We start from the raw sequence: 12,300 nt of genomic DNA, 5'->3' as shown, positions 1-12,300 counted from the left end.
AAGGCTGGCCCCTCTGAAGGCTGTGGGGGAGTCTATTCCTTGTCTCTTCTAGCTTCTAGAAGCTGCCTTGGTGTTTGCTGACAGATAGCTCTCTTTACATCTCTACGTTGCCTTCTCTCCTACTTCTGACCCTCCTGCTTCCGTCTCATAATGACCCCTGTGATTGCATGCGGCTGACCCAGATAATCCAAAATAATCTTCTCAACTCAAGGCCATGACCTTCTGTACACCTGCAAGTCCCTTTTGCTACTTAAGGTTAATACGGGTCTCATGAGGATATATTTTGGGACCAGTATGCAACGCGGAAAAATAATAAATAATAAAAATAAAACACAGCAGATTAGGAACCGATCCCTGAGGTTAGGTCTGGGTGGGGATAAGGGAGTGGGAAGCAAGAAAAAGGTAGGAAGGAAGGGAGGAGAGATGGAGGAAGGGAGAAAGGGAGGAAAAAAACCATTATAAGAAAAACAATTGCTCAAGTTAAAACCTGCAGGCATGATGTGAGCCCGAACATTTAAAATAAGATTTATATAAAATGAGATATATGTGTGTGAGTGTACACACAAAATGATGCATAAAGAGATAGTCACCAAACCTGCTTAACATTCCGAATAATGGGATTTCAGATCATTTTTATTATCTTCCTTCTATTTTTATGTACTACTTAACTTCTTTTGTTTAGTCAGCATGTATGATTCACATAATTAAAAAATAGCAATGCTCTTTTACGTAACAAATTATCTTTTAAAAAGTTAAAAATGAAGAAAAAATTAGATTCTGTAGTCTAAACTCCCGGGACAGGATCTGATTGGTGCATTTTTGGTCAGGTGGTCCCCTCTGGTCCAATCAGCACAGAAGGCAGAGTCATATGACACCAACATGGCTGGCAAGGGCTTTCCTCTCACAGGATAAGGGAATGAATGAGTGGTTCTCAGAAAAGAAGGGACATCTCAAAAATATAGACTTCCCACATTAGGTATTGTATCACAGAAGAAATTATGTGTGGGTGATGATCAAAGTACTATAAGCTTGCATTTGCCATTTTTCTTTCTGACCAACTCTGAGTCAAGGGCCCGCCATCTTGATGGAAAACTCAGCTGTAGTTCTTGGCCCTTTGCTGGGCACTGGCATGATCTCAGACCTTCTTCATTGGTGAACCACCATGGATGAGATGGCTGGTGGTTTCTGGTGCTTTTCTTGCCCGGATGCCCTTCTGGGAGGTCAGAGGGAAAACAGCAATGGTGTGCTTCTCCATGTGTCCATTTCTCTTATCAAAACATTTCATCAGTCCTTGTTTCATAGTGTTACCTACCTCAGAAATGAACTTTTAATTTCTGAGCTTTCTAGAATGCCTACACGCCATTTTGGTTTCCAAGAATGACACCTTTTTGTTTTTTTATGAATGTTGGTTTAGGGTGAAAGTGTCTTTGCTGATAGACATGATTGCCCATAGTCGGGTGAGGGGAGGGTCCCTGAAAGGACCAACCCATGGGGACTGCAGACAGGCCAGGGATGAGGGAGGGGCAGAAGACTGGTGATGAAGAGGAAAACAGAGAGGAGAAGGAAGAGGAGAGAGATTCAGGGGTAAGAGAGAAAACACGCAGAGAGATTTTCAGAACCATGGATAGAGCAGGGGAGAGATGTAGAGAAATGACACAGAGACTGACGTGGCCGCGGAGCTGGCCTCTGAGGCCAGGCCCCCGGGGAGGGCTGTTTCGTGACCAGAGTCAGCCCTGAGTCTCCAGGCTCCGTCCCATAGAAGCTCAGAGAAGCCACATTCAGAAAGACCTTGTTTCCAGCCTTGTGCCCTGTCTTACCAACAGTGTGACCTTGACCAAGCTGTGTAGCCTCTCTGAGCCTCAGTTTCGTCATCTGCAAAGTGGGGCTGATAACATGTACTTCCCAGGGGTGCTCTGAGGGTTTCTGGAGGTAACATCTGTAAAGCACCTGGCACAATGATGTTTATCACCATCACTGTCATTACTGCCAGCGGCCCTAGACACGCTTGAATTCCAGGAAACCCACACATGGGCATCTTGAATTGGAAGCAAGTGAGTCCCTTTAGGGTCCACAGGCAAGATCTGTGTGAGGATGGGGCTACGTGATGGGTGCAGAGACAGAGAAAGAGCTCAGAGCAGTGTCGTAAATACACCCTATGTCCAGCAGACACTGGCTACAGGGCGCATTTGTACAGGAGAAGAGAGAGGCCGAGGGGCTGCAGAAGAGGAGGAGGAAAAAAGGAAAAGGAAGGGAAGAGAGAAGCAGATCAAGCTGAAGCAGACACTCGAAGATGAGAAGGAGAAAGAGGCAACTTCATCTAAGCCCCGCATGCCGGCTGGTCCCGTCTGGCACCTCTCTCCTGGGGCCGCGGCCACCAACTACCCTAAACTGGATGGGGGTGGGCGGAGTTTAAAACAAGGAAACTTAGTCTCTCCCAGTTCAGGAGGCCAGAAGTCCAACATCAGGGTGGTTTCCTTGGCATGGTTCCTTCTAGAGGCTCCGAGGGGCACTCTGCTCTGGGCCCCTCTGTAGCTTCTGGTGGCAGCGGGCAGGCCTGGGTGGTGCTTGGCTGGGGGCGCAGCTCTCCACTCTCTGCCCCCATGGTCACAGCATTCCCTTCTGGGTGTCCATTTTGATGCTCTTATACGGACACGGGTCATTGGCTTTCGGGCCTATCCTCAACCTAGGATGGTCTGGTCTTGAGAGCCTCAACTAATTACATCTGCAAAGACCCATTTGCCAATGAGGTCACACTCTGTGGGTCCAGGGGGACAAGAAGGTCAGGGGCCACAGCCCAACCCACTACACTGCTGTCCTCCTCTTAGCAAACTCCCTGCTGTCCCTTCCTTCGCCTCCTCTCCCAGCGCTTCCCCCGGCCCCTGGTTGTTTCCGCCCTGGGCTACCTGGGAGACTCAATCTGCTAAGCATCTGACTTCAGCTCAGGTCGTGATCTTGCATTTCCTGAGTTCGAGCCCCGCACTGGGCTCTGTTCCTGACAGCTCAGAGCCTGGAGCCTGCTTTGGATTCTGTGTCTCCCTCTCTCTCTCTCTCTCTGACCCTCCCCTGCTCATGCTCTGTGTCTTGGTCTCTCAAAAAATAAATAAATGTTCCTAACAGCTCTGGAGCCCCTCCCCTGGGCAGGCACGGGGCCCAGGGCAGGTCCGGCTCAGAGGAGGGAGGCCGGCTGCGAATATTAGCAGGCCTCAGAGGCGACGAGATAGCAGGAGGCACGCACACCATATGTCCGGGTATTTAGAACTTCTAAATGGAGCTAACACGCTCCTAGATAAAATACGTTCAAGCCTCCTGCCTGGACAAATATCCCATCATAACAAACCAGGAGGCCAGCTCGGAGGTTGGCGTTCTCAGACTCAAGACAGTGTTGTGCCCACATGTGGTGGCACCGAGAACGCCACCCCCCACCGGCAGTCTGACGACAGACAGGCCAGCACTGGGGGGAGCGGCAGGGTCTGTCTTCATCTGAAACTTTGAGATTCTGGGGCGCCTGGGCAGCCTGGCTGGTTGAGTGTCTGACTCTTGGTTTCGGCTCAGGTCTTTTAGGCTCCTCCCAAGTCATAAACCCTAAAATGTCAGAGCTGACAGGGACCTAGGGTGAGGGGGTCCTTTAGCTTGGAACTGCCCCCAGGAGGCAGAGGCGGACAGGAGGAAAAGGGAGAAGTCAGGGCTGGGCAGGGGGTGGTGAGTCCTGAGCTGAGTGGTAACGACACCCCCCCCTCCTCACCGCCCCCACCCAGGCTGAGGGAGCCCTCGGCGCCCACTGCCCGTGTCCGGCCCCTGGCGGGAGGTTAGCTTGAGAAAAACATGACCTTCGAGGGGGCCACCAGCCACAGCCCCTACAGCCTGCGGGAGATGCTTTTTGTGAAGCGGGTGCGGTGCATGGCCACAGCCACGGCCCTGCCCGGTTCTGGGCCCCCTGGAGGGATCTGAGGCTCTCTGCCTTAGTGCGTGCTCCGAGTGGCTCAGCCAAGCAGCCAAGACTCCGCCTGACTCTTTCCAGGACTCTCTGCCCCCAGACCAGCTCGCACGGGGTGAGCATCTGTGCCACGTCGAGTGGCCGTCCTTCAGGAGCGACGGGAAGCGACCAGGGGCCCAGGCCTCGCTGTTATGTAGTATCTGAAAGATTTAGGGCGCAGGTTCTTGACTGAGCTCAATTGTGCCTCTGGGGGACATCGGGCACTGTCAGAGTTCGATTGTTACAACTGCGGGCAGGAGGTGCTCCCGGCATCTAGTGGGTAGAGGCCAGAGACGCTGTTATGTCCCCTCCAGTATACAGGACAGCCCCTCAACAAGGAATTATCTGACCCCAGATGTCACTAGTGTCAAGATTGAGACGCCCTGGTCCAACTGGGTTGAAATCAGGGAATATGTTCATTTTGATCATAGGTGAGTCAACCCGACTTCAGCCCTGTCCCGATTTTCTCATTCATCCCCTGAAGGAGGTGCGACTCTTGTCCTGAGTGTGGACATGAGGGAGCAGACACCTGGCGGGGCGGGGTGGGGGGCAGGCCCGGCCAGGTTCCGCTGAGCCGGCCTAAACCGCAGCAGTCACCAGCCAGCTCAGAGGCATGGACAAAACACACAGTTTGGGGGTGTTTGTTGCACAATAACAGCTACCTGACCCCCAAACCGCCCAAGTGATGCACCTTCACTTTATTCAAACTTAGCATATGTGGCAGGGAGACCAATGGGCACCCCGCCCCCCTAATGTCCACCTCCTAATCCCCGGAACCTGTGAATCTGTGACCCGACGCGGCTGGTCAAGGGGTCTTGGCAGATGGGATTCAGCTCCGGACCTTGGGTTACCTGGGCGGCAGCCTGGCATGACCTCCGGGGTCCTTGGACAGGGAGGCCAGAGGCTCAGTTACAGAGAAGGGGCTGTGGGGGCAGGAGTAGGAATCCAAGGACGCTCTGGCGCTGGCTTGGAGGCTGGAGGCAGGACCACACGGCAAGGATCGCGGGGAGCAGAGAGGCTTCTAGAATGTAGGCAAGGAAGCGCATTCTCCTCTAGGGCCTCCCGAGGGAACCGAGCTCTGCAACATCTTGCTTTTAGGGATTCTGACCTCCGGCGCTGTACAGAACGGCTGTGTGCTATTTCAAGACCCTGTTGGTGATAATTCATTACAGCAGCAAGAGGATACACACCTAGGGGAGGCCTCTGTCCCTGCTGCAGCCCCCCTGGTGAAAAAGCATGCTAGGGATTCATTTTCCTTGTGACGGGTGACCTGGGCAAGTAATAATGACACTCCTAATAATAATAACAGCGAATGTTTCCTGAGCCCTTATCAGGGTTCAGGTGCACCAGGCTAATGGCTCCATGGGTATCATTTCATTTAAGTGGCAGGAAAGGCAGAGGAGGAGGTACTGATAGGATCATCCCCACTTCACAGATGGGAAAACTGAGCTCAGAATGGTCATGAAACAGCCACCCGAGGAAGTGGCAAGACTGGATTCATATCCGGGTCTTCGTGGTCCCAGATGATCGGTGACACTTAACACTTCCCTGCCCTCCGCTCGCTCCTGCAGGGCCCCCGCCTCACTCCTCACCCTGCTGGCCTCTCCCCCCGCCCGGGGAGGGGTCCTGTGCATTTCCTTGGCCCCCACTCCCTGTCCCATCTCCCCCAGCCTCCCCAAAAGATGCGTTCCCTTTTCCTACACCGTTTCCTACGGCACAGACAGGCTGGCGGTTCTGAAAGGGGCTTTATTTCCCTCTTTGGCTTTCCCTCAGCTTTGGAGTGAAGAAAATAGAAAGTGCAGAAATATAGACAGCTCCTCAGATTGCAGATTTCTGATCCTGAGAATTGCCTCCAGCCAGCACAGGCTGGCACCGCCTGGTGTCGCCCTTGCTCCCAGATCCATGCACGCACCCTTGCCCCACCCCTGGCCTGCTTCTCCTCCCATCCTTGGGAGAGGTTTACCTAAAACTCACACCACTTGATGATCGTACTTAGAGAGACTGTCTGTGCTCTTTCTGTTTTCCCTTATGATGTTAAAGGACCCCAATTTTCTTAGGGCAACCACAGCTTACTGCCTCTCAGACTAGGTAGCCTTGATGGGGCTGACCCTATGGCCAAGCTTGGGGACAGGCAAGCAATCCCAGGCAGGCCACTGAGAGTACCACGTCCCCTCGCCCCATAGGGATTGGTTCAGGCACAGGCCTATGACCCAAGATGAATCAAAGCTAAGGAACAGAGGTCCCTGACTTTCGCTGGCCCTGTCAGGTAAAAGCCACTCTTATTCCTGCCATGGTTGATGCCTAGACACATTAGGGACCGTCTTTGCCAATGTTTGAGGAAGGGCTGCCTGAGGGGGAAGCCAGCTCAGGGGAAAAAGCACAATGTTCAAGTTGAGAATGAGACGAATCCTTTGTGACATTTTTTGAGGACCTGGATCCAGCTATGCCTGAAGTCCTAGACTTAACTATGAACTTTTCAGACAGTGAGAAAATAAGTTGGCTTTGCTTAAGCCTCTTTGGACTGGGTGTCCTTCACCCCCCGCACAACCAATGTGATAGCTAATGTTTACTGAACACTGTCTTAGCTTGGGTTCCCCTGAAAACAGAGGTTGAGAGGCAGACTTGGGCACAGACTATTTGTCTAGCAGGTGATCTCTGGAACCGGAGTGAGGGAAGGGGGAGAGTGGTTCAGGGAAGCAGTAGAGTTCACAGAAAGATGAATTGCAGACAATGGTGACTCACTTTCTCCAGGGCCTCCTGAGTGTAGAGAGAGATGGCTTCCAGAATTAGCTACGAAAGACCAGGAGGTTGGCAGATGGTCCAGTGGCTGCCGTCCTCCTGTGTCAGAAGGGCTGGCTCAGGGGCGGTGTGGACACCCGAAAAATATCCCCCTTAAGCTGTCCGTGTCCTAATCCCCAGGACCTGCAAATATGCTAGGTTACACGCAGAGAGTGATGAGAGTTGCAGATGGAATTAAGGTTGCTAATCAGTTGACCGTAAAATAGGGAGACTGTCCTGGCTTATCTGGGTGGATCTGCTGTCATCGCAAGAGTCCTTGTATGTGGAAGAAAGAGGCCCAAGATGGACAGCCATGGAGCTGGCAGCCAGAGAAAGACTCAACCCAATGTTGTTGACCTTGAAGATGGAGGAAGGAGCCACAAGCCAAGGAATACAGGTGGCTTCTAAAAGCTGGATCTGATTCTCTCTAGAGCCTCTGAAAGGGATGCAGCCCTTGAGTTCAGTCCGGTAAGACCCATGTTGGACTTCCAACCTCCAGACAATAAACCTATGTGGTTTCAAGGCACTGACTTGGTGGTGATTTGATACAACAGCCGTGGGACATAATGCAAGCCAGACCCCCAGCTGCACTAGGTCCCCAGGGCATCAGACAGAGCCAGGGACAGACGCACAGCTCATCCTTGGGGTAGGATGCTGCCACCACAGATGTCTGTCTCAGCTTGCTTGCACAGAACATGCACTGAATTCGAGGTGGGCTGAGGAACGGAAGCAGCGGCCACAAGTCATCCCCATGTGCCGGGCACTGTGCTAACTGTGCCATGGGCAATGTCGTGTATCTGCCTCCACTCAAGGTGCAAGAGCTTGTCTCCTTTCCTTATGCAAACCTCCTATCACCTTTGGGGGGGTCTAGTCCATTGTGCTCATTGGCACAGCAATGTTGAATACCCCACCAACTCTTGCAGATGATCAAGTGACCCCTTCCTGCCTCTCATTTCCGGGAGTCAGCTCTGCCTGCCTCTGGCTTTTCCAAGGGTCACACTGTCCAACTCGCCAGTAGTAGAAATATCCAGTAACAGTAAACAAGGGAAGGGAGGGGACTGTTCTTTCCTCTGCACGGGAGCCATCCTGGCCAGGATGGCAAATGAGTGAATGCTGCCCTGCCCCAGGCAGACATTACTAATCGATTCCTGCATTCTTGCTCACTGAGTCCAGACATGCTCCTAAGTCTTTCTCAACACAGTGCTCTAGACGTTACTAGGAATGTAACTGGAGTTGGAAAGGTCGAGAGCTTCCATGATTATGGTTGATCACCATATAGGATCTGACATTCCCTCCAATAATGAAGCTTCAAACTGCTAAAATCGAGAAAGGAAAATGCTCTTGGGTGAACGTTTGTGTCCAAGGGAAATGCTTTTAAAGGGGTCCCAAATTCTTCCCTGTCTTCCTATTGCCCCTAAGTTCTGCTTCTTTCCTTCATTCCTATTCGTAGCAGTATCTGTAACAATAAGGATTGCTACAAGGGGCACCTGGGGGGCTCAGTCGATTAAGTGTCCGACTCTTGGTTTTGGCTCACATTATGATCTCATGGTTTGTCAGTTGGAGCCCTGCATCAGGCTCTGCACTGACAGCACGGAGCCTCCTTGGAATTATCTCCTTCTGCCCATCTTCTGCTCTTTCTGTATCTCAAAGTAAATAAATAAACTTAAAAAATAAAAATAAAGGGGTATCTGTGTGGCTCAGTTGAGTAAGCATCTGACTTCAGCTCAAGTCATGATCTCACAGCTTCTGGGTTCAAGCCCTGTGTCGGGCTCTGAGCTGATTGTTTGGAGCCTGGGGCCTGCTTCAGATTCTCTCTCTCTCTTCTCTCTGCCCCTCCCTTGCTTGCTCTATGTCTCTCTCTCAAACTGAACATAATTAAAAAATAAAATAAATAAACATAAAAATAAAGAATTGCTTCAATTTATTGAGCACCTACAATGTGTCAGATGCTTCTGCAGAACATTTCTGAACATCCTCACCATGAAGGTAATTAGCTCTACTTTGTCTATGAGGAAACATTAAGTGCCGCTTACTTGGATAGAGTCATACATCACCATCACCTTTTATAAGGGAAGTGCCCCCTTATGTGCACAAAACAAGATCAAACCTCTTGGATTTGATAATACAAATACAGTATGAGAACAGGGCTCATGTAGCCTCAAATATGCAGCACAAAAACAGGAGAAGTAAGAAGCATGTGAGAAAGGGGGTCTCATCCTTCCATTTATTCATCAAGAATTGTCTGAGCACCTACTATGGGCCACTGAAGGTGTACATCTGCAGCAGGTGTAGACTCCATCCTCATGGAATTCACAGGCTTCCGCAGAAGGGCGGACCAGACATGTATGCAAGTAAACAGACAATAAACATACCGACTGTGATAAGCGCCCTGAAGGGCATGTAGAAGGGGTCAAGACGGGGGGCTGCAGTGTTGCCTCTTCTCAAGTACGTTTCCCTCCCACCTGTCTCCTGGGCTGTGCCTGAGCAGATCATCCTATCCTCAGGACCCAGTGGTGCGAGGTCCATTTTCTCCAGTAGCTGCCTGTGTCTCCCACCCCATTGGCATCCCCCTCCTCAGTCTCCCTTGTCATTAGCTAACCTTTAGCTCTTCCTTCCTGCCTTAGTGAATCATTTATGGAGCACCTACCATGTTGTGTGGATGGCCATAGGATCCTAGAGGTTATTTGCTGGGTTTGGAAGTCCCAGGTGGGCCCAGGAACCCGTGGACTGGGGCTGAATACAGGACAAAAGGGAGGTGGCGAGGCCTGTAGCAGACAGACTCCTGGTTGGCCTAACAGGGGTGCCTGCCTCTCCTCTCCAGCAGGTGGCTGCCATGCAGAAGTGCAGGCCCCATGGCAGGCATGGATAGATTTTTCCATTTTTTTAAAGAACCCAGAAATCCAAATATTTATATGAACTCTAGCAGTTTTTAAATACTGGCAACCCATGCAACTAAAAATAAGAACCAAAGGGGGCAGACAGACCTCCTTGTCCACAGGCTGGTCTGACTTAGACTTCTCACGTTACAGTTGGGGAAATTGAGGCTCAGGGAGGTTCGTCTTAAATGTCACAGAGAAGGCCAGCTCGGCCCATTTTTGATAGAACCAGAACCCCGAGCTGCCTCCCCTTTGGGCCCAGGGAATCCCCACGTGGAGGAAAGCAGAGGAGGAGGGGGAAGCCCAGAGCTTCCCAAGTGGCGGGCTTGTGCCGGCTCCCACATCCGGATGCATTTTTCAGAGGCTGGACAGCGATTCTGAGTGTGGGGATCACAGACCCTCTGTGTCACTTTGGTCTCTGTCTCTCTGTGTGTCTGCCTTGCTCTCCTTTAGCAGCAGATGCTCCGGCTTTGACTGCTTCAGCCCCTCTCTCTCTCTCTGTGTCTCTTTTTCTCCACTTCTTGGTCTGTCTCTCTTCATTTCCCTCCTGGCAGCTTCTTTTCCTTTCCTTCTGCACCTCCTTTCTGTGTCCCTCAGGCTATTTCTTGGTCTATATTCTTTCTCTCTCTTGAAATCTCCGCCCCTCTGCGTGTGACTGTCTCTGTCCCTCTCTGCCTGTCTCTCTCCCTCTCTGCTGTCTCCGTCTCTGCCCATCTCGACCACTCTCCCGCACTCCCCTCCCATGCCCCCCATCTCCCCCGGGCCTCTCCCCTCCTGCCCTCCCAGTCCCTCTGGCCACCTCCGAAAGGTTACTGTAAACGGGAATGAAGCCGAGGGCAAAAGTAATCAACCCCCTGGCTGACCTCCGATCCCGCTCCCCGCGCCCAGGCTGGTGGAGCCCGAGCCAGAGCCCCGGTCCCTGGCTGCGCCCCCTCCCCCGCCCGGCCCCGGCCCCCTCCCTCCCCACCCCCAGGTCCCCTTGCTGACAAAAGGCCTATCTTCTCTCTGCCTAAATGATTTAAATTCTAATCAAACATCATTTATAGTACATCTCAGAGCCGTCTCCTGGGAGCTGCTCCCACATGAGACGTTGCCATGGCAACCGGGGGGTCTTGTTTCAGAAATGTCAGATTGTATTATTGTCTTCACACTTCTCTGATAACCTAGTGTCTCTCTCTCTCTCTCTCTTTCTCTCTCTCCCTCTCCCTCTCTCACACCACCATCCTCAGGATTTTCTTCCTCTTCTCTCTCTCTCACTCCCTCCCTACCCTCCATTCCACACCCCCTCCCCAGGCTCTTCCCAGGACCCCTGCCCAGCCTTCCTGGGACCCCGGGAGAAAATGGCCTGATCGATTTCAGCCCCTCGCCAGCCGCCCCCCCCCCCCCCCCCCCCCCCCCCCCCCCCCCCCCCCCCCCCCCCCCCCCCCCCCCCCCCCCCCCCCCCCCCCCCCCCCCCGTCTCCGCGGCCCTGGGGCCTCCCCTCTTCGGGAAGGTGTCTCCCCATCCCACCCTTCATCTCCCGCAGACACGCTCCCCCTCTAGGGGTTTGCTGGAGTGTTCTGGTGTCATTTTACTTTGCTAGATATGAAAATGAGACATAGATTTTTCCTGGCGATGTGTGTGTGAAGTTCTAATCTGGCTTTTCAGCATTTTTTTTTCTTTTGCGGGAAGGGGACAGCGGTGGAAGACATGAAGCTCCCAGCAGGACCCAAACGGAGGGCGGAGCACGGGGCAAAAGGTGCTCTGGAGTTTGAGCATGCGTGTGCATGTGCCTGGTGTGTGTGCAAGAGCCTGTTCACACGTGTGGTGCGTGTGCACGTGTGCCCAGGTGCATGCTTGCATGCGTGTGTTTGTGACGTAGAAGCCACCTTCCCCGGCCTGGATTTGGCACCTTGGACAGCTCCAAGGGCCTGGGCACCCGCCTCTGTTCCCACCCAGGCCTTCCAGAACGCAAGTGGGCACACTTTGCCACGACTTTCACATCTGGGTCCAATTCTTCACCTTGTCTGTCTTCGAGAGAGACGCGTTAGCCCTGCAAACAGCCCAGAGGGATGTTGTAAACCCAACCATAGATGGGAAAACGGAGGCCCCGAGAAGAAAAACGGCGTGCTCCAGAGTTGAGGTCACAGCGGGGCCAGAGGTGGCACTGGGGCTCGTGTCTCCCCCTGCCAGGCCACTGGGAGGCTGGCAAAGTGTAAGGGGAACCAGGGCTCTTCCGAGCGGGATGGGGAGGGGCAAGGCTGGCAGCATCTGTAACAGCCCCACCGGGCCCCACGGTGCTGGCACAACTGTGTGTCAGGCATGCCTAAGCCTTTAGCAAGAATTACGTCATTTAGTCCTCTAATGTAGATAGGGAAACTGAGGCTCAGGGAGGATCACACAGCTTGTCAAGGGCAGACATGGCCCTCAGCCCAATCTCGGCGACTGTGGCCATTTCTGCTGTGGGGTTAGGAGCCAGAGGACTGGATTCAAATCACACCCACCTGTGGCCCTCACTGGCCGTGTGACCCTGGGTTTGTGACCTGATTCCCAGGGCCCTCGGTTTCCCCATTGTAAAATGGAGGTCAAATGAGACTTACCAGATGCGATGGAGGTGGTGAGCGCTTGGAGGGGTGCCCGGCACGCGGAAACCCCGAGGACAGCTCCCCGGGGAGGTGGGGGCTCTGTGACAGG

The sequence above is a fragment of the Suricata suricatta genome, chromosome 14, assembly GCF_006229205.1.
Source record: "Suricata suricatta isolate VVHF042 chromosome 14, meerkat_22Aug2017_6uvM2_HiC, whole genome shotgun sequence".
In the NCBI taxonomy this organism is placed as follows: domain Eukaryota; kingdom Metazoa; phylum Chordata; class Mammalia; order Carnivora; family Herpestidae; genus Suricata; species Suricata suricatta.
The sequence above is the reverse complement of the archived record's forward strand: the minus strand, read 5'-3'. Positions refer to the sequence as shown.